Source organism: Tachypleus tridentatus, chromosome 1, assembly GCF_004210375.1.
Source record: "Tachypleus tridentatus isolate NWPU-2018 chromosome 1, ASM421037v1, whole genome shotgun sequence".
Taxonomy (NCBI): Eukaryota; Metazoa; Arthropoda; class Merostomata; order Xiphosura; family Limulidae; genus Tachypleus; species Tachypleus tridentatus.
In genome coordinates this window covers 115432763-115459600 of record NC_134825.1, presented here as the reverse complement: position 1 = coordinate 115459600, position 26838 = coordinate 115432763, and the positions used below count along the sequence as shown (strand labels likewise).

The following is a 26838-nucleotide window of genomic DNA, read 5'->3' as shown; positions in this document are numbered from 1 at the left end:
AGATAGGGGCAGTCTCATTTTTAATTATTTGTGTATCATTATATATTGTGTATATTAATTATGCCTATTACGTTCGAATATGCCCCACCATCCCTCTCACATTAAAAAAAATCAAAAACTATTTGGCGTACCCGTTCAATGCACGGGAAAGACATAGGGGGGCCCACGAGGTGACATATGGGGCCAAGGCTTGAATGTCAACCTCCAGGTCATCTTTCAGGGATTCCTAAGGGTACATGCTAGGTTTCGCGGAAATCGGACCAGCGATTCATCAATTATAAGTAGACATAAGCACACAGAGAATTTTATCAGATAGAGTTAAGATTAATCTATATCAATATTAACACTTTCCTTTATTTGCAGGTAATAATTATTGGAATTGTGCTTGTAATAAGACATTAGTATTAAGCCTATTACATTTTAAAAGACAACATTCTAAATCTGGTATCTTAGGAATTTAATAATTAGAAGAGCGTGTAATAGTGGTATTCAAACCACCCTACCGTAATATTTATTGTATGTCTGTAGTCGATAGTAAATTAATAGTGGTATTCAAACCACCCTACCGTAATATTTATTGTATGTCTGTAGTCGATAGTAAATTAATAAATTATTTAATAATTAGAAGAGCGTGTAATAGTGGTATTCAAACCACCCTATAATATTTATTGTATGTCTGTAGTCGACAGTAAATTAATAGTGGTATTCAAACCACCCTACCGTAATATTTATTGTATGTCTGTAGTCGATAGTAAATTAATAGTGGTATTCAAACCACCCTACCGTAATATTTATTGTATGTCTGTAGTCGACAGTAAATTAATAGCGGTATCCAAACCACCCTACCGTAATATTTATTGTATGTCTGTAGTCGACAGTAAATTAATAGTGGTATTCAAACCACCCTACCGTAATATTTATTGTACGTCTGTAGTCGACAGTAAATTAATAGTGGTATTCAAACCACCCTACCGTAATATTTATTGTATGTCTGTAGTCGACAGTAAATTAATAGTGGTATTCAAACCACCCTACCGTAATATTTATTGTATGTCTGTAGTCGACAGTAAATTAATAGTGGTATTCAAACCACCCTACCGTAATATTTATTGTATGTCTGTAGTCGACAGTAAATTAATAGTGGTATTCAAACCACCCTGCCGTAATATTTATTGTATGTCTGTAGTCGACAGTAAATTAATAGTGGTATTCAAACCACCCTACCGTAATATTTATTGTATGTCTGTAGTCGACAGTAAATTAATAGTGGTATTCAAACCACCCTACCGTAATATTTATTGTATGTCTGTAGTCGACACTAAATTAATAAATTATTGTAATAAGTTCTTAGATACTTTTTATGTATCTTTGAATGTAAACACACGCTCAGATGAAAATATCTGTAATTCCATAGGAATGCCCTCCCCAGTGGCTCAGCGGTATGTCTGTGGACTTACAACGCTAAAAACCGGGTTTCGATACACGTGGTGGTCAGAACACAGATAGCCCATTGTGTAGCGTTGTGCTTAATTCAAAACAACAACAACAACCATACGAATGTCAATAGTAAAATAAAGAAATAAAAAAAATCCATGTTTGTTTAAAATATTTGCAATTTGTAGGTAAATGTTGTTCACCGTTACATATATTTATATACTGCATATACAGTGTTTAAATTTGAAGCTTATGTCATTTCCTGCGCTCTAGGGGCACGACTTCACTGTAGAAACCGGGTTTTCTGGTACGTGTAAGAATTTCAATATCATTCGCATTTTAAAAAGCCGACTAGGTCGTGCTAAGCCTTACATATCATGTATTAATTTTAAACACACCTAAGTAACGCCGAACGTAAAACAATGTCGAAATGTGCAAACCATGAGTGTTATCCCACACCTTGAATTAAAATGTGTTCTAACTACCGAAAACAAGGTCATAGAATACGTTATCTGAACAACCATTGAGGCGAAAAGATAAAATTCATGAGAGTTTTAATATCTGAAATTACAATCAATCTACGTTTCTTGTAGAGGGGAAGAGACCTGGAACAAACGAACACTGCTTAACATTTTCTTTAGTTATACATTTACATTTGTATTAAGGTTATCTCATGCTGTCCCTAATTTTGAGCTTCTGAGCAGATAAAAGGGGTCCATCCAGTAAGCAGTTTTTCTACCTGCCCATTAAGGGATTGACTGTCACTATTATAACGCATCCGCACTTAGAGTATCATACGGATACGAATCAAGTGGTTAAGGCGTTGGACTCGATCCGAGACTCGCCCTTTCAGCCCTGTGGGAGTGCTATAATATCACAGTCAGTCCCACTATTCGTTGGCAAAAGAGTAGCCCAAGAATAAGCGGTTGGTGGTAATGACTAAATGTCTTCCCTTTATTTTTTTTTACACTCCTAAACGGCCGGCGCAGATAGCCCTCGAGTAGCTTTGCACAAAATTCAAAACAGATAGACAGATGAACCTTAACCGATAATTCCGTAACAATGTGCTTTATTATAGGGCCAGTCCGCGTATCCTATTAGAAACACTGTTTAATTGTTTGGTTGGTTAGATTTCGCGAAAAGCAACACGAGGGCTATCCGCGCTAGCCGTCTTAATTTTGGAATGATAGACTAAACGAAACCACCCACTGCCAACTCTTGGGTTACTCTTGTCAGGTGGAATAGGGATATTTGACTGTGACACTTATAATACACCTACTGTTCCAAAGTTTACAACCATTCTTTCTTTTGCTAATGGGACTCGAACCTCGAAACTTCAAAACTACAGTCAGGTCGGGTGCTAATAACATCAGTTACTGTTGCATACACAAATCACCCAACCGGAAGTACTTTGTGCATTCAATCTATGCGCATTTACTCATTATTATACGTCGTACAGTAAAGATTGAGAAGTTAATTACGCGCTCATAACGTGACGTAAAATAATATCACTGGGCGTTCCAACAAACTCTCTTAAAACCAAGTAACAACACTGTTAAAACACTGAATGAAAGGCGATAAGTTGTCCTTTTAAAGGGTACAGTTTTCACTAACACTTGGAAAAATCAGTTTCACTTGAACAGTTTTGTAAAATTTGAATCCAAAACGAAAAAATATTTTACAAAATCCTACGCCAAAATTTATTGCTGTAATGTCTATTTGTGTGTGAGCTCATTTTCAATCAAACCAGTGTTTCCAAACGCCTTCCAGGGGAGTGGACCAGAGACTAGGGCAGATTCAGTTGTGTGATAATGTAAAGTTGAGCGTTTTAATATGTTTTATTATTAATCAAAATACTAAGTAGTTACAACACATTAAACAATTAATGTGTATCTGTGTGTTATATCTCGTCACTTAACTCAATCAGTCACTTGCTTAAAAAAATAACTTGTAATCTGCGGGTCGCGGATTCGAATCTCCGTCTCACCAAACATACTCATCTTTTCAACCGTAGGGCGTTATGATGTTACGATCAATTCCAGTATTCTTTGGTAAAAGAGTAGCCCGAGATTTGGCGGCGGGTGGTGATGACTAGCTGTCTTCCCTATAGTCTTTCACTGCTAAATTAGGGACGGCTAGCGCAGATGACCCTAGTGTAGCTTAGTGCGAAATTCAAACCAAACTTCCTGTCGCTACAGACAGACTCACCCTTCGAGAAAGCCTCGTAGTTTATTTATATTACTGTGAAATATTTTAAATTGACTAAACTACACATTCGCATGAACCCTTTTCCTGTAATTTCGCTAAATGTTCAAGTTTATATCATCATCACACACTAATCAAGCTCTTGCTTAAATGATACTGGAAAAACTTTTTACGCGATGTGCAACCTTCAACTTTGTAAAATGTTTATTTTGTGTACATATAGATATCACTATGTAACAAAAATTTTGTTCCTAGATAGTATTGTTTCTTAATTTCTTATGTTACAAAAGTACAGAAAATGGCAATTATTCCCTTCAAACTATGCTTTTGTAACCTGGATAATGAAATTTAGATTGTTTGTTTTTGAATTTCGCGCAAAGCTACTCGAGAGCTATCTGCGATAGCCGTCTCTAATTTAGCAGTGTAAGACTAGAGGGAAGGCAGCTAGTCATCACTACCCACTGCCGACTCTTGGGCTACTCTTTTACCAACGAATAGTGGGATTGACCGTCACATTATAACGTCCCCATGGATGAAAGGGCGAGCATGTTTGGCGTGACGGGGATTCGAACCCGCGATTCTCAGATTATAAGTCGAATGCCTTAACCCACCTGGCCATGCCGAGCCTGAAATTTAGAAATTAACCTATTTTCTATGTAAAAACGGACAAATTTGCACATTTTCATTTACATAAGGTCTGAATAAAACAACATATGAATCAAGATTTACATGTATTTACACTAAAGTTATACAAAAAAATTTAGAAGTGAATAGTTTTTCGAGATTTACGACTGCAATGTAAATCACTTTCACGTATCAGCCCCCAAATATAGTCTACCATCATGTTTTCGTTATACGCTCCCAGGTCACAAAAGCGAAGTTTGAAGAAAAAATAGGTCTTTTCCTTTTACTGTAAGCATAAGCAATTGGAAAATAACTTTCTGTCCAGAAACAAGAAACAGTACAAAATTTGTTACATAGTGTTTGCGATAGTTACGCAGAACTTTATTTTTCTCTGTTCTTAGGGCGCAGATATATCGTCATGAATATGTCACACGCAGTTCTAACCCATGCCGGTCCGAGCAGAAGGGTACGACTGATGGCCAGGTCCACAGCGAAAAATCGAATCCTGGATTTCAGCGTTGTAAGTATAAGTCTTATCGCTGTCCCACTAGAATATATATTATATTTAGTTTATTTTTTATGTAGACTGAATAAATTCTCTCTTAAAATAAGTTAACAACCATGGGCGTAGATCCGGGGGGGGGGATGGAGGGTATACATCACCCCCTTTATTTTAAGTGGGGGGTGTGATGCATACAATCATCCCCCCCTACAGTTTGGTCTGTTGAATTGTCTTATTGCATCACAGGCCTACAAATTGTGTGTTTGTTCTTGTGATTCTCGTGTTCTTACCAATCGAATTACATAATTAGGCCTAGATGTAAGCTTTTTCAGTAGCCGAAATGTACATCTTTAATATAGCCGTGCTTCTAAGCTTTTCGATCTAAGCGATAGTTCGTAAGTATCAGTCAGTAGGCCTAAGAAAACATGCAAGTATCGTGGTAACAAGATTACTCAGCTTTAAGGTTCACGTAATCAGAGATTACCAATTTGTAAATTGAACAGTCCACATAAATTGTTGCGAAAATCATCCCCCCCCCATCGTGTGTAAAAAATTTACGCCGCTGAATAACAACACAGGTTAAAACGAAAAATAAGCTAGTAAATAATGTAGCTAGTTTTGTATAGGGCCCAACTAGGGTGGGTAACGGTATCACATGAGGAAAAACAGTAACCTGTCGGGTTATAAACTACTAGTTTATCGATTAGTTTCTTCAATTTTATCATTATTATTGGCCGTAATCCCAATAACTACACTGTATTTCTACTTGAGCACGTGCTACTGGGTTGAGGAATAATTCGTGAGCGTTTTTTCAAGTTAAAAAAATATATTCATAAATGAAACGCTTTCGCAAAATATTTCATGTCATTTGGTAGATAATTTTTTGCTCTAATAGATGGTGTGTTTGATTTTCATGTCTTTAATTTTTGCTTTCATTTTCAGCTCATTAAATGGAATGTCATGTGGACAAAATCGAGCGTTTTCGACACCATCTGCTTTTCGCATTTAATTTCTTGCAATTTCGTTTACAACAATGCATACTATATACCTAGGTATTACATGGAATAAAGTATCATAATAAATGTTTTGGGTGTAATGTGTTCATGTATTGAAGTATTGTATAGTCTTGCATGTAATGCTTGAATGAAATTATTTAAAAATGCTCACGAATTATTCCTCAACCTAATATTAATAATTTATTTTCTAATGCAGTAACGTATTTTTGTTTGCTTTTCTTTTTGTAGCAAAGCCACATTGGGCTATGATGTGTTTACCGCTGTGAATCGAACACTGAATTTTATCATTGCAAGTCCATACTCTTACCGCTGTCCCTCGGTGAACTCAGCAGATAGCCCAATGTGGTTTTGCTGTAAAAAAACAACAACAACACCCACCCACCGGGAAGACACAGTCAATGAAAATAAACTTTAGAGTAGAGTAGTAAATATCGACAACTTTTTCGTCACATGTGGAATAAAATATCCCTATTGGAAAGAATGTGTAATTCTAAATTGATGGGACCTGCTTTCCAATAAAAGATGGTGTAAGATAAAATTAATAATTAATTGGGCCCGGCATGGCCAAGCGTGTTAAGGCGTGCGACTCGTTTACAGCGTTTGTAGTTGCTAATGAATTACATATATATATTCAAGTCACTATTTACAGTGTTGGTTTTCAGCCGTAAGAGCGTTATAATGTGACGGTCAATCTCACTATTTGTTGGTAAAAGAGTAGCCCAAGAGTTGGCGGTGGGTGGTGATGACTAGCTGCCTTCCCTCTAGTCTTACGTCGCAAAATTAGGGACGGCTACCACAGATAGCCCTCGTGTAGCTTTGCGCGAAATTCAAAACAAACAATAATTAATTATTCCAATCTTTAAAACGCCGAACTAATTTTGCAGTAACAAATATGGCGTATAAAGTGAAAGTTAAATTCAATTGATAAATACGTCTGGACTTCAAAAGGGTCACACTGAGTTTACATCTTCTCCTATTAGGCTTAATCTGGGACAAATAACATTGTCCTGCTTGAAGAAACGATAATTGTGTGAGACTTCTTTATTTTATTATTACTTTGTTAATTTTATATAACACTGAAGTTACTTGAAGAAAATTGAATAGTTCGTGTAATTGTGTCACAGAAAACAATCATTGATTAATTACTTGGATTTAGTTCCTTGGTCACGTTTCTTCAGGTTTACTTGATTAGTGGTCATGTGACATTAAGATGTCAAAAGTCCACACCTCACTGGAAAAAACAAAGAAAGAAACAAGGAAAATCCTCTATAAATCGAAATAATTTCACTGACGAAAATGAAAAACGGTTTGCAAACCGTCCTTCCTCAGGTTTCAGTGTTAGTGGTTGAATTATTGAATAAGAAAGTCTTCATTAAATAAAATTGTTAATTGTAAACCAAAGTTTATTGTGAGGGCATTTTACAGAAGAGCCACATCAGGATATCTGCTATGTTTACCACGGGGAATCAAGCCTCGAATTTTAAGGTTGTATATCCGTGGATTTATATTCAAGGTACGTTTACATCAGGTACGAGGGCTTGTTTTCTGAATTTCACAGCAAAGCTACACGAGGGATACCTGCGCTAACCGTCCCTAATTCAGCAGTGCAAGCCCAGACGAAAGGTAGTTTACCATCACCACCCACCGCCAACTCTTGGACTACTCTTTTACTAACGAATAGTGAGATTGACTGTTACATTATAACGGCTCCACGGCTGAAAGGGTGAGCATGTTTGGTGGGACGGGGATTCGAACCCACGACGCTCGGATTACGAGTCGAGCGACCTTACCACCTGCTCATGACGGGCAGGTACGAGAGAGTGGATAAAGTTAAAGGAAGCACAATATTATTTCAAGGGTGTTAATAGTGCCTAATCCAGCGTTCTTGTTGCGTTGTAATGGAGAGTATAGATTTGAGTCCACCTGTAGAAAAGTTGGTTTATGTAGCAGTTTTGTTTTTTTTCTTATTGTCATATCTAATACTTAAGCCTATTTGTTACATTAAGCCTTTTCCTTTACTATATTTCTTGTCTTTAAATTTTATTTGTTCACTCAATTTGTTTAGTTATTTTATTTTCTTATACCTGTCTTTGTTCTTTTCTTGGCTTTAGTTTAAGTTCTCGGACCTTCGAGACACGTTCTTTGGTATTTTTCTAATTTATTATAAAAGGCATTATTCACTTTACTGGAAACCCGATGAAAAGCTGTTTACTCGAAAATAAATATATTTTAATCTAGTGAGTGTTTCATCTTATTGTTTCTTCAAACAACTTTTGTAATTTTCTCGCCTCTGCAATTTCTCATTGTACATTTTTCATCTGGACATTTCAATCCACAAGTTTACTATTTGCTCTGACAGAAACTGTCCCTTGGTCAGCGTAGAGATAACGCTGAAGATTTTATTTTCAAATATGGACAGTGAAGAAAGAAGATACATTAGAAACGTTGATAAATCACTTGAAAGAAAGTGGATAAAACTTTACTGTACCTATTTTTAAGCGCGTTAGTTCCAATTATTAAAAGCGGTAGTCAGTGGAAGAATGTAAAAGTCGGTAACCCTCCGTATGATTCTGGTCGGGTTGGCGAGTATGAAAACATATCACACTATAAAAACTGTGGTACGTTCGCATGGCTAGGTGGGTTAAGGCGTTCGACTCGTAATTTGAGGGTCGCGGGTTCGAGTCCCTGTCACACCAAACATGTCGCCCTTTCATCCGTGGGGGCGTTATAATGTGACGGTCAGTCCTTCTATTCGTTGGTAAAATAGTAGCCCAAGAGTTGGCGGTGGATGGTGATGACTAGCTACCTTTTCTCTAGTCTTACAGTGATAAATTAGGGACGGCTAGCGCATGTAGCCCTCGTGTGCCTTTGCGCAAAATTCAAAACAAGCAAACAAACATTCGCATGGAGTTCCACGCGATTGGATGTGCGAGACAAAGTTCGTTTTAACAACAATAATCAGTTGTAACACATCACGCGACTGTGTTCAATAGAAGCGAGTGTTAGTATCTTATTTTGGTTCATCTAGTGCGTTCTGTTTAATTTAATAACATACTCTTTAATTCCCCAAAAATTCAATTAACTGAGACTGGTGTGTGGACATCCTGCCACTCTGTCTACTAATTAACACAAAAAATACAAATCATGTGTATTGGAATACCTACTGGAATACAAATTCTTATATTACCATCATCTAGGAATCATAGTCCAGACCTACATACTGGTTAATGGAGTGCAGTGGTCAACCTTAATTACAGCCATTTTGGCTCAGTCCCAAATATTTCCTTCTATCTTATGTTTTTAAACATCCGCTATTATGGACATTCTTATTGCGATCATCTTGGCTTGTGGTCATCTGTTTCCCAGTCCCGAGCCAGCTCTTTGAATTCGGTATTATGGCCACCAAAGCCAGATCTCAATTAGAGTGAGGCCTCTACGGAACATTGACTAATAGCGGTCACGTCTTGTAGGTGCTGCACACCAGATGACCATTGACGTTCTGTATTAATACTGATTATTTAAACCTCACTGATGACCACATTATGACACATATTCACAATCAAACAAACACACCATTAAAACCTTTTCATTTGTAACACATCTAACACATCAAAAAATTGTTCAAAGAGTAAAATTCACACATTAATTTAAGTTTTATCACATTTCCCTCCACTTTATAATAAACAGACCTTTGTTTTCTCAGCCATCTGTTTTACTGACGGAAATGGCAGAAAAGTATTGTTTCATGATTTGAGTATTATTACCACCAGATGTCGCCACATGCACACATATACAGCAGCGCCACACCTTGACCTCTGATACCGTGTGGTGCAACAAAAAGTCACGAAGTTCATCATCGTCCTAAATATTACACTTATCTGTTAATCAAAAATATAGAATTTTACTGTTTAGAAAATACATGTAAAAATTAGTGTGTAAAGATGTTATTTTAATATGCTGTATAAAACAGGAATATAGAAGGGTGCTACAGGCGACTTGTAGGGGTTGTATATTGTACCTTTAAGACCACAGTTTGATCCCAGGTTTTGTTTGGTTTGCTTTGAATTTCGCGCAAAGCTACTCGAGGGCTATCTACACTAGCCGTCCCTAATTTAGCAATATAAGTCTAGAGGGAAGGAAACTAGTCATCACCACCCACCGCCAACTCTTGGGCTACTCTTTTACCAACGAATACTGGGATTGACCGTCAGTTTATAACGCCTCCAGGGCTGAAAGGACGAGCATGTTTGGTGCGACGGGGATGACCCCATACAGAGGTACCCCTCGCTAGTATAGTGGTAAGTCTACGGATTTACAACGCTTAAATCAGGGGTTCGATTCCCCTCGATAGGCTCAGCAGACAGCCCGAAGTGGCTTTGCTATAAGAAAACACAAACACACATACACAGAGGCACTCGGTAAATTGAGAACTCCGCTAGGTGGCCATTAATTACTCACACCCATAGCTGAGCGGATAAAAGGGGCTGTAATGGATAGTTTCGAGGTCTATCAGTCCTTATAAGCCCAACTGAAACAGTATATAGATATATAAAATCTACACCAAGACAATCGTACAATGTCCTATCAAAAAATGCTTTAATAAAAAACAAAGGTGAAATTGAATGGAAAAAGAAAAGGCAAGTTTATCTCATGGCAACAAATGCATTGAAATGTGCAAGCTAATCAACAACGTTTCGTAATAAACACGTAGTTGTACGTATCATATAACAGCGACTGAAGTTACTAAACCTACCTAGATAACATTGAAAGTCATCCATACTGTTGACAATAGCTAGATTCATGATGCGATCATTTTAAAACATAGATAGAATATTCTTCCAAGCGCTGCAGAAATGGTACAGAAAGAGTTTGCACCTAAACGTATAGATGGTGAAAAACTGTACAACTTTTCCAGTTCGTACAGGTGTGTAAAATCACACGCGGAACGTACTTGTTAAAAAGAAAATCAAGCAAAAAACGTTCTTAGGCGGCGCTGCAAAATAACCTTGAAATTGTATTTGTTTATTCCTCGAGAATTGTTGTTCAGTGCGTGAGTTTGATGTCAGAACTCGTTCATAGGTTATTAGGATTACTACGTCCATCCAATGTTGAAATTTGACTTTAAAATACTCAACATTAAATGATGCACGTTATTGAAGCTATGCTACAGTCCATCATATATACGAATCTATCGTCAAAATGGATGGAGGATAGACTGACCTTCAGGTTTAACTGACATTGATACTACTGTATGTTTAAGACGATATAAGAAAAATTCCGTATTAAAAGTTACACTGCATCGCCACCTGTGGTAGTTTTTCACAAATATACCTATATTGTGGTAAAAGTGTAGAATATATATATTCCCCCCCCCCGCCATCTATACGCTAGCATTAAAACTTATTTTTTCCACCTCTTTACAAATAGAACCATGCATTTCCACGTCATCATTGTTTGTTTTGAATTTCGCGCAAAGCTACTCGAGAGCTATCTGCGCTAGCCGTCCTTAATTTATCAGTGTAAGACAAGAGGGAAGGCAGCTAGTCATCACCGCCCACCGGCCAACTTTTGGGCTACTCTTTTACTAACGAATAGTGAGATTGACCGTCACATTATAACGCTCCCACGGCTGAAATGGCGACCATGTTTAGTGTGACAGGGATTCGAACCCGCGACCCTCGGACCACGAGTCGAGTGCCTTAACCACCTGACCATGCCGAGCCACGTCATCATTCAATAGACAGGAAATGAATACATTCCAACTATCAAATTCAATGTAAAAGAAGTTACAACATATTTACCTTTCATTTTCTGTTGATCCTGTAAATACCCGTTACCCCAAATATGCTCGCCCTTTCAGCCGTGGAAGTGTTATAAGTTTACGGACAATCCCACTGTGCACTAGTAAAAAATGTAGCCCAAGTGTTGGCGGTGGGTGATGATGACTAGATGCTTCCCTTCTAGTCTTACACTACTAAATTAGGGACGGCTAGCGCAGATATTCCTCGTGTAGCTTTGTGCGAAAAACGAACAAATAAAAAAACAAAGTTATCCATGGACTTAAGACAGCGGATAGTGTTTTATACAAGTAACCATTGTTATCTCGTTACACTTAAGTTTTCAGTGCCTTCCCCCAGTGGCATAACGGCATGTCTGTGGACTCACAACGGTAGAAATTCGGTTTCGATACCTGTGATGGGCAGAGTACAAATAGCACATTGTTGAGCTTTGTGCTAAACTACAAACAAACAAGTCGTTGGATAAAAAAAAAAAACAAGAAAAAACTCGTGATAACGAGAAACCCACTTGAAGTAAAAATGTAACTCAAGACGACTGGTATGGGTATTAAAACTTTAATTAAAATAACCTGAAGATGACCTAAGAAGGTCGAAATATTTGTTCTGTACTTTATTTTAATTAAAGTTTTAATACCCATACCAGCCGTTTTGAGACTACAAAAAACAACAACATTCGTTTAAGACAAATAACGGTATTTCACAGTCACGATGTTCTGTACTTGTAACACATCCTGTAGTTGATGAGTACCACAACCACTCCTTTAAAGGGACGCAAGTTAACCACTTCGTTTTATTACTTGATAGAGTCGACAATTTAAAGCTGAGATTTTACAAGCTTCTGTCTTCGCAATAGACAGGGGAAGAGCTGTCTACGTCAAGTCAACATTTTTTTTTCGTCTCAGAGGTTCACATGTTACCTTTGTTGCACAGTGCACACCACAACGAATTGTTATTCTTCGAAGGGTGAGGCAAGTAACACTAAATTAGCCGTGCGTGCACGAGATGTTGCTCAACTTCACAATTACCACTCGAGTTTTGTTTTGTTTTGAATTTCGCGCAAAGCTACACGAGGGCTATCTGCGCTAGCCGTCCCCAATTTAGCAGTGTAAGACCAGAGGGAAAGCAGTTAGTCATCACCACCCATTGCCAACTCTTGGGCTACTCTTTTTAGCAACGAATAGTGGGATTGACCGTAACATTATAACGCATCCACGGCTGAAAGGGCGACCATGTTTGATGCGACGGGGATTCGAATCAGCGACCCTCGGATTACGAGTTGAGTTCCTTAACCACCTGGCCGTGCAAGGCCCCATTCGAGTTTAGCTTCCAAACTGTATAAAATCGAGTAAACAACGAAACAATAAACACAATGGAATTTGTTTTTTTTTTTTTTTTTTACTTAAATAGGTCTACATTTCACACACACACAAAACGTGTTTTTGTTAAATGTGCTTTGGTAGGTTAAGATTGGGTGTGTTGGTTGCAACTGTATTGCTCAGTTGATGACCCAACAACAATAATTTAGTGGTTTATTTACAACTGCTGCCTGTAAACTAAGATCATTCAACCACTGAACAAGAATATTATTGTTGCGTGTATTACAAAACAAATGGCCCGGCATGGCCAGGTGGGTTAAGGCGTGCGACTCGTAATCTGAGGGTCGCGAGTTCGCATCCTCGTCGCACAAAACATGCTCGCCTTTTCAGCCGTGGGGGCGTTATAATATGACGGTCAGTCTCACTATTCGTTGGAAAAAGAGTAATCCAAGAGTTGGTGGTGGGTGGTGATGACTAGCTGCCTTCCCTCTAGTCTTGCACTATTAAATTAGGGACGGCTAGCACAGATAGCCCTCGAGTCGCTTTGCGCGAAATTCTAAAAAACAAACAATACAGAACAAATATAATATTGTTGAGTGTATTAAACAACAATCCTCTATCGTTACCTATATAGTATAGCATGCGATAGGGGGTTAAAGATTTATTAATTCTTATGAAATGCTAGCTCAGTTCCAGTTCACAACAAAAAGTCGTAACGTTAGCTCGGTTACCAATTATTTAACATCATGTCTCCTACTTCAAACCAATCACGCAATAGCGCTGGGTTTTGACAATGCGAGCTGTTACGTAGAAAGCATGCATATTAAAGGGGCCACCCTCCTCAGAGGTTTATTTGGCCAAAGGCGCATCCAGTACGACCACGGTCCAGGTTTTTTTGTTGTTTATCGGAAACTCTCACTGTTGTCACGTCCAGTAACATCCAAGGAAGATGTTTGTCTAGGTTTGAGATGAACGTTGCATATGTTGAGATAAGTGGTAATACCATTTTCGTTTTTTTGAATTTCGCACAAAGCTGCACGAGGGCTATCTGTGCTAGCCGTCCCTAATTTAGCAGTGTAAGACTAGAGGGAAGGCAGCTAGTCATCACCACCCACCGCCAACTCTTGAGCCACTCGTTTACCAACGAATAGTGGATAGACCGTAACATTATAAAGCATCCACGGCTGAAGTGCATCGAGTAACGCACACTATACTTATTATACATTGAGTAACGCACACTATACTTATTATACATCGAGTAACGCACACTATACTTATTATACATCGAGTAACGCACACTATAGTTATTATACATTGAGTAACGCACACTATACTTATTATACATCGAGTAACGCACACTATAGTTATTATACATCGAGTAACGCACACTATAGTTATTATACATTGAGTAACGCACACTATACTTATTATACATCGAGTAACGCACACTATAGTTATTATACATTGAGTAACGCACACTATAGTTATTATACATTGAGTAACGCACACTATACATTATACATTGAGTAACGCACACTATAGTTATTATACATTGAGTAACGCACACTATAGTTATTATACATTGAGTAACGCACACTATACTTATTATACATTGAGTAACGCACACTATACTTATTATACATTGAGTAACGCACACTATAGTTATTATACATTGAGTAACGCACACTATAGTTATTATACATTGAGTAACGCACACTATACTTATTATACATTGAGTAACGCACACTATACTTATTATACATTGAGTAACGCACACTATACTTATTATACATTGAGTAACGCACACTATACTTATTATACATTGAGTAACGCACACTATAGTTATTATAAATGCATTTAATCGTAAACGCAGGAAATATGTTTTGTTTAATTACTTGGGCCCTGGCATGGCCAGCTAGTTAAGGCACTCGACTTGTAATCCGAGGGTTCGAATCCCCGTCACACCACGCATACTCGCCCTTTCAGCTGTGGGGGCGTTATAATGTTACGGTCAATCCCACTATTCATTGGTAAAAGAGTAGCCAAAGAGTTGGTTGTGGGTGGTGATGACTAGCTGCCTTCCCTTTAACCTTACACCGCTAAATTAGGAACGGCTAGCGCATGTAGCCCTTGTGTAGCTTTGTGCGAAATTCAAACCAAACCAAAACATGCTCTCCCTTTCAGCCGTGGGGGCGTTATAATTGTGACGGTCAATCCCACTATTCGTTGGAAAAAGAGTAGTCCAAGAGTTAGCGGTGGGTGATGATGACTAATTGCCTTCTCCTCTCGTCTTACACTGCTAGATTAGGGACAGCTAGCGCGAAATTAAACAAAACAAAACAACCTTGAACATTTTGGTGCAAATATTTCGTGTTTCATTAGGCTGGTTTAAAAGTTTTTGATGTTTTCAAAATAATACATGTTTTTCTTTTGATTGATACTGTGAAACATGTTAGAATCCAAACTTCATGCTATGTTACCACGAATAAAAAACAGTGAAAACTGTTGCAAGGAGAAAAATTATTAAGTGGTTAACGCTTTGACAAAGCGACCTCTATCGACGAATGTTTTTTTGTCAAAGTGATAATTACTTAATACTTTTCACGAACTGTGATTTTTTTAATATTTATGAAATTTTAAGGAGCTTAAGAAGTTTTATATATAATAGCGCGTGACGCAGGTCATTATATATATATAAACAGTTTGAATCTGGCGTCCATTTGGAAGGAGAGAGGTTAACTGCTTGGTCAGAAACTCCCTTAGTTTTAGGCTTAATTGTTCCGAATTTAGAATCGCTTATCAGAGAGAATAAAAACTGTCAGTACAGCCCGTTGCTTTTATGGGACTACTTTTAACCGAATAGTGTGTTTGACCATCACATTTATAAACCGCACAGCCTGAAACTACAGAAAACGTTCAGTAGCTAGGCGTGATAACTAGTAGGCAACGCCCGACCTTTCGCAATAAAAGAATTTTGAACTCGGACATAAGAACGTTCGGGTTCCTTATGGTCAGTGGGTAACACTGGTCCGAATATGTCATACCTGTTAACACAGAGTGTTATACAGAACACGACGGATATAATGCATTGTATGAAGCGATTTTTGCGCTTTTGAAATTCACCGAAGCGTAAGGATTATGCAGGTTAAACCGCGCGTGCGTGGTGTGATATTAAACGAAAACAAAAACTATTCATATCCCAGCACGACACGCAGACCAGAAGTAAATATGATCAGAGTAAGCTCTGTACCCAGAAGGAAATAAAAAATATCAGTGCAGCCATCAGTGTAGTAAATCAACCATGTGTATTTAGTTATAAAGATTATAATGCACTGTTTAATCAGTCCATAACAGATAATTTGCCTTTTATTGTAATGCTATCACTTGGTGACGTGACCGTCCCGTCTCTATACAAACCAGGTGCTTCACTTCAACTTATCTTTCACCGATTGGACAACGTTTATATAATTTTCAACATGAAGAGGTTTCATACCACTAAGTATGTTAGATACAGGGTTGGGTAATATATATATATTTGTTTGCTTGTTTAAGTTAAGCACAAAGCTGCACAATGAGTTGACTATCTATGCTCTCTCCCCGTCACAGGTCGAAATCCGAGGGTCTCGGGTTCGAATCCCCGTCACACCAAACATGCTCGTCCTTTCAGCCTTGGGGCGTTATAATGTGACGGTCAATCCCACTATTCATTGGTAAAAGAGTAGCCCAAGAGTTGGCGGTGGGTGGTGATGACTAGTTACCTTCCCTCTAGTCTTACACTGCTAAATTAGGGACGACTAGCACAGATAGCCCTCGTGTAGCTTTGCGCGAAATTCTAAAAAACAAACAATACAGAACAAATATAATATTGTTGCTGGTATTCGTTGGTAAAAGAGTAGCCCAAGAGTTGACGGTTGGTGGTGATGACTAGCTGCATTCCCTCTAGTCTTACACTGTTAAATTAGGGACGGCTTGCACAGATAGCCCTTTTGTAGCTTTGCGCGAAATTCAAAACAAACCAAACCCATTACAGGTATTATACGTCGGCAGACGTACCGCTGTGCCACTGAAGGGTGTTTATTTAGAATTTCATGCAGAACTACACGAGGTTCTTCTGCGCTAGCTGTATCTAAGTTTACAAGGATAGATTAGAGGTAAGGTAGCTAGTCAACACCACCCACCGCCAACTCTTGGCCTACTCTTTTTACCAAAGAACAGTGGGATTAACCATAACATAATGACCACAAGGCTGAAAGGGCGAGCATGTTTGGTGAGACGGGGATTCAAACCTGTGACCCTCAAAATGCGAGTCAAGCGCCCTAATCACGTGACCATGCTGTGCCTGCAACAAGTTAACCACGTTTTCCGAGAGGACTGCTGGCTAGGGCGCCCTACTCACACATCTGTGGATCTTAGGTTCAGAGCTCATTACCGAATATACTCGCCCTTTCAGCCGTGGGTGCGTAAAAATGTATTAGCCAATTTCACTATTCGTTAGAAAAAGTAGCCCAAGAGATGGCGGTGGGTGATGTCGATTAGCTACCTTTCCTCTTGTCAGTAACTTCTAAATTAGGAACGACTAGCACAGATAGCCCTTTTCTTTGCGCGAAAGTATAACAAAACACATTTTTTTCCTGAAATCAGAGTAGGTTTTGATATGCTTTAATATGTTCTTGTTGTTTTCATAGCAGAATTAGCCTGTTAGAATCTGAGCTTTTTGAAATTTAATCTTAGGCGCAAATTTGCATAAAAAATGAGGAAGGGTACAAGGAGCTTTCTATTCTCTCCCCCCGCAATGTAGCAACAATTGTATTGTTGAATCCACGTCTCAAACATGCTCGCCCTTTCAACCATGGGGGGCGTTAAAATGTTACGATCAATCCAACTATTCGTTGATAAAAAACAAAGTCAAGAGTTAGCCATTGATGGTGATGACTAGCTGCCTCTAGTCTTACACTGCGAAATTAGGGGCAGCTACCAAAGAGCCCTCATGTAGCTCTGCTAGAAATTCAAACAAAACTAACTCTGTTGCGTCATAATCGGATAATAATGAAACAATGGTCTCACTATTCACTTAGCTACGATTATCCGACAGTTTTTCTTTTAATAATTACAAGAAAATATCTTTTATCACGAGAAAACTTGTGATAGCAAATAGCGACATTCGAACCCTCGTGAGAGATTCACTCTCACCCTACTGGAAACCAAAATACAATTACCCTTCCCTCACACTTTACAGTAAAGAGAGGCGCCATTGATTTCTTAATTCGTTGTTATTGTTTGTTTGTTTTTTAATTCCGCGCAAAGCTACTCGAGGGCTATCTGCGCTAGCCGTCCCGAATTTAGCAGTGTAAGACTAGAGGGAAGGCAGCTAGTCATCACTACCCACCGGCAACTCTTGGGCTACTCTTTTACCAACGAATAGTGGGATTGACCGTAATATTGTAACGCCCCCACGACTGAAAGGGGCGAGCATGTTTGAATTCGTTTTTACTACTCCAGTTTATTTAGGGTTTCTATACTAGCCGTCTGTAATTTTGAGTTGAACAACAAGAGAGAAGGCAGGTATTCGACAACGTCTACTCATGGGCTGTTTTAATTGTATTGTGGATGTGACTGTCAGTCTCATTGACGGTGCAAGAAGTTCAAAATTCGGACCTCGAATCTGCTCAAACTAATATACTTGTGAAACACGTTGACCAATAGGCTGTTCCCAGCCCACTGTACTGATATATACTATACTACATTCTCAATTCACTTCGAGAATATGCATATTTTTGTATATAATTAAATAATTACATAAAGTGTATAGTTTGATGTGTTCACCACATGGATGTTGGGCTACTTCCCACGAGTACGTATGACTTATTCATGTCACAAATGGTGGCTGAGTGGCAAATTAGGAAGGAGGCTTTATAACGCTAAATTTCAGGGTTGGATCCCTCATGCCACAATGATGTCTTCCGTGGTGGCTTACCGTCTGGTTAGGTGAGGAATAAATACCGTTAAACTTGGGGGTTGGATCCCTCATGCCACAATGATGTCTTCCATGGTGGCTTACCGTCTGGTTAGGTTAGGAATAAATACCGTTAAACTTGGGGGTTGGATCCCTCACGCCACAACGATGTCTTCCATGGTGGCTTACCGTCTGGTTAGGTGAGGAATAAATACCGTTAAACTTGGGGGTTGGATCCTTCATGCCACAACGATGTCTTCCATGGTGGCTTACCGTCTGGTTAGGTGAGGAGTAAATACCGTTAAACTTGGGGGTTGGATCCTTCATGCCACAACGATGTCTTCCATGGTGGCTTACCGTCTGGTTAGGTGAGGAGTAAATACCGTTAAACTTGGGGGTTGGATCCTTCATGCCACAACGATGTCTTCCATGGTGGCTTACCGTCTGGTTAGGTGAGGAATAAATACCGTTAAACTTGGAAGTTGGATCCCTCATGCCACAACGATGTTTTCTATGGTGGCTGACCGTCTGGTTGGGTGAGGAATAAATACCGTTAAACTTGGGGGTTGGATCCCTCATGCCACAACGATGTCTTCCATGGTGGCTTACCGTCTGGTTAGGTGAGGAGTAAATACCGTTAAACTTGGGGGTTGGATCCCTCATGCCACAACGATGTTTTCCATGGTGGCTTACTGTCTGGTTAGGTGAGGAGTAAATACCGTTAAACTTGGGGGTTGAATCCCTTGCCACAATGATGTCTTCCTCGGCTGCATGGCATCATTTTTTTTTTGGGGGGGTTGTATCGCTAAAATTCGAGAGTGAGATAATGCAATGAACTCAACGTAAGTAGCCCATTGTTCAGTTTTGCTCATTAAAAAAAAACGCTTGACGGCTTATGAAGACGTGTAACATATAATATATATGATCGTTATATTACAGCTTTGAGATTAAGTTGACACGAGGTTCAGGTTAGATATAAGTTCACTAATGTTTGGAACCTTTTGTCGAACGGCATGGCCAGGTGATTACAGTACTTAACCCATAATCTGAGTGTCACGAGTTCGAATCCATACCATATATGCTTGCATTGTCAGTGGTAGCACCGTTATAATGTTACGGTTGATCCTTCTCTTCGTTAGTAAACCAGCAGGTGGATTTCCTCTAGCCTTTTTGTGCTGAATTAGGGACGGCTATCGCAATTAGCCCTTGTGTAGCATTGCCCGAAATTAAAAACGAACCTTTCGTTATTATTCTAAAACAGTTCTGGAAAGTTCTTTAACTCGTTTTGATAAATGAATGCTCACATAAATCATCTTTACCAACAAAAGCGTCGAAATTATAATATATTACTTTATTATGGGCGAAAATAATACGTTGGATGAAAAAAAAACAACTCCACCATCTTTAGGCCTACCTTTTGTTATTATGTGTAAATAATTATAGAGTTTCAGTAGTAACTGTACACCAAACACCCATAAAATTACACCACTGGGACAAAGAAGGTCTTTAAAACTTGTTTGTGTCATTATGTATAGTGTCATTTCCACGACAAGTTGCATAAAACCAAATATCCCGCGTATTTTTATGCGTTTCTTGAAAAACACAATTCTATAAAACAAGTTTGTTTATTTTGAGTTTCGCCCAAGGCTACACGAGAATATCTGCGCTAGCCGTCCCTAATTTAGCAGTGTAAGATTAGATGGAAGGCACCTAATCATCACGACCCACCGCCAACTCTTGAGATACTCTTTCACCAACGAAAAGTGGGATTGATCGTCACTTATAACTCCCCCCCCACGGCTGAAAGAGCGAGCATGTTTGGTACGACAAGGATTCGAACCTGCGATCGTCAGACTGTGAGTTGAACGTCCTAACCATCGGATCTAAGTTGTTGTAGTGATACAGTCTTTAGTGGCATTTTTGTGACAGGATACATAAAACCAAATCTTTGGGGCATTTTTTTTCCTATGGTCCCTGAAACGGATAACTTCAATTTTAATAACAAAATTTTAGTACAAGTACGTTGATGTGAATATAGTGATTAGAAACCATTGTTAAATTTCCTTCCTAGTTGAATTCATAAAGAGATTTATCAATCATGCAGGGTCGTCGAGAGGCAGGTCAGGCCGCGGAGACAGTTATGTCAACGGGCCCCTTTTTAAGTCTTCATAAATTCATAAACGTACAAAGAATTTTTCTGGTGGACAAAAGCCGGATGTGTTGATAATTTACATTTTTTGAGGCAAAACGACTTCCCGCAGCACTGCGAATTTTTTTTCTTCTCAAGTATATTATGAAAATGAAAATATATTATTCTTTATCCCATATTTCTCCGGGCCCCGGGACTGCAGCCCCTCTGATCCACCCTCTCGTCAGTTTGTTTGTTTGTTTTGGAATTTCGCACAAAGCTACTCGAGGGCTATCTGTGCTAGCCGTCCCTAATTTAGTAGTGTAAGACTAGAGGGAAGGCAGCTAGTCATCACCACCCACCGCCAACTCTTGGGCTACTCTTTTACCAACGAATAGTGGGATTGACCGTCACATTATAACGCCCCCACGGCTGGGAGGGCGAGCATGTTTGGCGCGACTCGGGCGCGAACCCGCGACCCTCAGATTACGAAGTGCACGCCTTAACGCGCTAGGCCACCCTCTCGTCAGGCCTGCAATCATGAGCAAGACTTCATTTTTCTAAGTGCACCCACCTCCCCGCCCACTAAAAATCGAATTTCAATATTCATCGGGAGCACAACACACATATCCCATCGTGATTAATAACAAACAAATCTTCTGACGTGAAGTGGGCCAAGTCCGTGATGATGTGTGGAAAGCACGAATCGAATCTTACTAACCACAGTTAGGCTAAAGAGCCTGTAAAGAAACATCCGGGTATCTCCACGCTGTAGTTTTATCACTTCATTTAATTATACATTTTAGTGTCCTACGCACGTGCTTGTTTCAAATGTTATTTGTGGCTCATTAAACTTGTATTTCTTTAACTGTTAAAAGACTTGGATCTATGCCCACCTATACGTTTCAAAATAGTTAACCAAATATTTTTTTTTTTTTTTTTTACATTCACAAACGACACAAAGTAACACCGGCTTTGTGGTTTAGAATATTCACAAGGATTACTAGATAAACCTTTATGGTAGGAACACATTTCTTCTTCTGTACGTGTACAGCATTTCATTCGTTTATTATAACAAAATAATAGCTTCAGGAAAACAATATTTGATTGTTTTCGTTTCGAGCGTAGAATTTTAGTTCACCGCTGGGATACGAATAAAGAGCATTTATTTATATAGTTTGTTTGTTTTTGAATTTCGCACAGAGCTACTCGAGGGCTATCTGTGCTAGCCGTCCCTAATTTAGCAGTGTAAGACAAGAGGAAAGGCAGCTAGTCATCACCATCCACCGCCAACTCTTGGGCTACTCTTTTACCAACGAATAGTGGGATTGACCGTCACATTATAACGCCCCCAATGCTAAAAGGGCGATTTGTTTTTGTTTGTTTGTTTGTTTTAATTTCGCACAAAGCGACTCGAGGGCTATCTGCGCTAGCCGTCCCTAATTTAGCAATGTAAGACTAGAGGGAAGACAGCTAGTCATCACCACCCACCGCCAACTATTGGGCTACTCTTTTATTAACGAATAGTGGGATTGACCGTAACATTATAACGTCCCCACGGCTGAAAGGGGCGAGCATGTTTGGCGCGACGGGGATGCGAACCCGCGACCCTCGGATTACGAGTCGCACGCCTTAACACGCTTGGCCTATTTATATAGAATAAACGTGTTTTTGTACAGTTATTGTTGAGTGAATGGTCTACATTAGTAATGGCAGTACCAGAAACAAAACTCAGGGAGAGGTGGTGGAAGTAGGAGGTAAGCCAAATTGTTTTAGGACAAAACATAACATGTTATACTCGCATGTAACTTTAAAGGGACTTGTTATCTCCCACCCCCTGAAATGTTGGCATGCCAAATTACAATCTGCGCCATTGTTCGTTGGGTTCGTTTGTATTGTATGTTAAAGGTTCAAAGTACTCAAATGCATTGAAAAGGATCAGAAGGTTTTATTACCATTCGGGGGGATAACAGGTTCCTTTAAAAGTGAATTCGTTAATTCTGTTATTCGAGCATTATGTAATTAAATAAATAATTTAGTGCATTGGTACCATACGTATAAAAACGTAGGGATGAAAGGAATACCCACTATAGTACGACATATTTAATTGACGTATAGTACACAAAAAAGTAAAAAAACATCCCGTAAAACGGTAGTGCTATTAATGTAAGTCAGCAGACACACCGCTGTAACGTTATCACGTGGCTTCTGAAGTCATTTTCCAACAGTCATGGTCACGTGACTTTAGCAAGAAATGAATTATTTCGCACAAGTTTCGTTTCTTATTTTTCACGTACATTGTCAACAAGTAATAAATAAAAGATACGCTTTAAAAACCGCACCCCTGGGGCCTAGAAGTGAACATCAAGTCGTAAAATGAAAAAAAATTCGGGATTCGATCCTTTCCATCAGGTACAGTGTAGATAATTCATTGTGTAACTTTAAGCTCAAAGAAATAAAAAAAGACAAAGCTTCAAGATAACAAAATAAAAAGCCCAGCATGGCCAGATGGTTGAAGCACTCGTCTCGTTAGTAGAGAGTCGCGGGTTCGAATCCTCGTCACACCAAAAACGTTCGCCCTTTCAGCCGTGGTGGCGTTATAACGTAAAGCTCAATCCCGCTATTCGTTGGTAAAAGAGTAGCCCAAGAGTTGGCCGGTGGGCGGTGATGACTATCAGCCTTCCCTCTCATCTTGTACTCCTTAATTAAGGACGGTTAGCGTAGATAGCCCTCGTGTAGCTTTGCGCGAAAATCAAAAATCAAACCAAACCTGTTTTGAATATCTCTCGGTTTACAGAAATTACTGAGGCAAACACGTTTTCTTTACGCCACTCTTATATATATATATATATTCCAACTATACAGAAACACATAAAACAGTTATCTTGCAACTGGTGACAGAGAAAAACAACAAAAAATACCAAAGGACCTCACTAAAAGCAAAGTATTGGAAAACAAAACAGTTAAAGTAAAACAGAAAAAGAAACAAACACTCACTGGCATGGCTACAACAGCTTGTCAGTTAGTTTAGTCATACAGGGTGGACCGTAAGTCCCTACCCATCCATATGTTGTGTCTAAACAACGTTATAATACTAATGATGAGTTGAAGGCAGCTAGCTGTTACCGCGGCATTTGGAACAATAACCCCTACTATGTTGAGGAAAATGTCTCACAGAACATGGCGTCGCATAATATTATGCAGCGAGAATGGGGGACAGCATACAGATACACTGGACACGTAAGATATATGGATGGGTAGAGACTTACGGGCCACCCTGTGTAATGATGATTTGTTCTTGCTTCTTTAAATCAAAATCCAATTGAGTGAAGAAAATGCACACGCTTCGTAATCAGCGAGTCGCGGGTTCGAATTCCATTACCAAACATGGTGGTCCTATCTCTTAGTGGTGTTATAATTTTATGGTCAATGTCACTGTTTGTTGGTAAAGAGTAAGCAATAGAGTTGACGATGGGTGGTATCCTCTATTGTGCGCCCCCCGCTAGTCAAGCGATATGTCTCCGGATTTATAACGCTAAAATCAGGGGTTCGATTCTCCTCGGTGGGCTGAGCAGATAGCCCTTTGTGGGTTTGCTATACAAAAAACACACACTCACCCTTTATTGTACCACATCTAACTTAGGAATAACTATCGAAGATGTCGCTCGAGTACTTTTGTGGAAATTCAATAAACAAATTATTTCTTGATGATATGAAATCATGTAACGAATTCCGAGTGAACAAACACGGCTTTAGTCTCTCTGTTTTTTTTTTTCAATCTGATTTCGAAATGAGGGCCCGGCATGGTCAGGTGGGTTAAGGCGTTCGACTCGTAATATGAGGGTCGCGGGTTCGAATCCTGGTCGCATCAAACATGCTCGCCCTTTCAGCCGTGGGGGCGTTATAATGTTACGGTCAATCCCACTATTCGTTGGTAAAAGAATAGCCCAAGAGTTGACGGTGGGTGGTGATGACTAGCTGCCATCCCTCTAGTCTTACTAAATTAGGGACGGCTAGCGCAGATAGCCCTCGAATAGCTTTGCGCGAAATTCAAAAACAAACAAACAAAACACCACGAAAACCCAGCATGCAATATTAATCAATATAACACATACACGATACTTGTATGTAAGTCCACATCAGAACTTACGTGATTACGACTGTCACGACAGTGTCCACACATTATTAAAACCAACTTTATCACAAGCATTGGCTATTATTCAATTTCAAGAAACGTGTCAATCGATAAAATCTCAAAGTTCGCGAAGAATGCCACCTCTGTAAATATCTTTTACATTATTCAGACCGTGAGACGTGAGCATGGGTGTATATACGTGTATAAGTATTTGTAAGAGTTGTTAGGTGTGACAGGTGAGCAACGAATCTTGACCTATGACACCAGGTGATGCAATACAAATTTGAGAAAATTACTCTCGGGAAAAACAAGAGAATGCGTAAGATTTAATCCAGAACCTAAGAGCTTCCACAGCTCTAAAGCGAACCCTGAATTCCAACCGTAATAAATGCGTCTGTGATATACATTCCATTAATTCACGTGCGCCACCCCACTTTTAACTCGTTTCCCACACTTCTGGTTATTTACAAGAGAAATAAATATAATGAAACGATTTCACAACAAAGTTAACAGAAAACAACTGGTTTCATAGTTTAAAATTTGACGACTCCAGGATTTGAAAAAAAACAACAAACGAGCTTCTTTAGTGAGAAGGTATAGCAAAAAAAAAAGCTATTATCTCTTCCGTTACTTTTTATAGCTTTAAACTAAGCTTTTCTGGCAGTATATTCATGTTTTCTTCTGTTTATTTCTACAGTTTGAAAATAAACAGTTCTAATGATGGGTGACTCTGTAACAAGCACATTTTCTTTAAATATTATCTGTGAATATCAAATTAGACAAAGTTGTACATGCTTCAAAACTTTAGATTAATATGCAATTGAAATCTTTCAATATATTTCCAATTATCACTACATTTTAAATTAATAAATAACTCGACTCTTGAAATATATTTGTAATTCTCACAATACTTCGAATTAATGTATAGTATGGCTCCTAATAAATACTTCCAATTTTCATTATACTTTGGATCAACAGGTAAGGAAAGCTAATAACTAAATGGTGCTATTTTGTAACTAATAGTGTCAAGTATTCCTTCAAATTATTATTTAAATAAATTTAAATTTTGATATAATTGATACAATGTACAACATTTGTATTTCGAGATTAAATATACATATGTGTGAGCAATTCCAGTGGTAAATCATAAAAGTACGAATATTCAAACTTAAAAACGTTTTTAAAGATAAATATACCGCTTGGTTTTTCAAAGTTTGTTCCTACAAGTCAAATAAAACGTAACAATTAAGTTTCGTTATATTTAAATTATCAAGCGCCATAGTATAAAACCGGTCTCCGTGTTACACTCGAAAGGTACGCAAGGTGTGGCGATACTGTTAGTTCTTGCGTTAGCACTAATAAATTGATATATAAAAGCGGATCAAGTAACGTGTTAAGGCCTAGTGTTCACACTTATTAATCAGTAATACAAAATTATTTTCTTACCGTTTTTCCTTCTATTTTTTGACGTTTCCGTCACTAGTTGTCTCAGAATTCCTTGCGATACATTTAATTGTGTTCATAGAAATATATTTTTTACAAATTTACTTTATATTTCAAAATGAAATTTAAAACATCCACACCGAGTAGCGCCAAACACAGTCCCTCACATAACGCACCGCAAACAGATCTCGGTACTTCGTAAACACTGAGGGAGCTTCTTGTAAGGCAGTCTCAAGAACCTGTAGAACTGGCTCACTGGTCTACCCTCGGGCCGTAAGCCTGAT

General features: G+C 38.8%; 1 protein-coding gene across 4 annotated transcripts in view; it reads right to left on the bottom strand.

The window, feature by feature from the left end:
* The window catches only part of LOC143222096 (dixin-A-like), a 64161-nt gene extending 37323 nt beyond the window's left edge, over positions 1–26838 (bottom strand). For 3 of the 4 annotated variants that reach the window (XM_076448065.1, XM_076448046.1, XM_076448094.1), the window contains exon 1: positions 26558–26838. The gene's annotated coding sequence lies outside the window, so the exon portion shown is untranslated. Of the gene's footprint in view, positions 1–6927; positions 7013–26557 lie in introns of all 4 variants that reach the window. The other variant, XM_076448055.1, reaches the window with a different exon arrangement.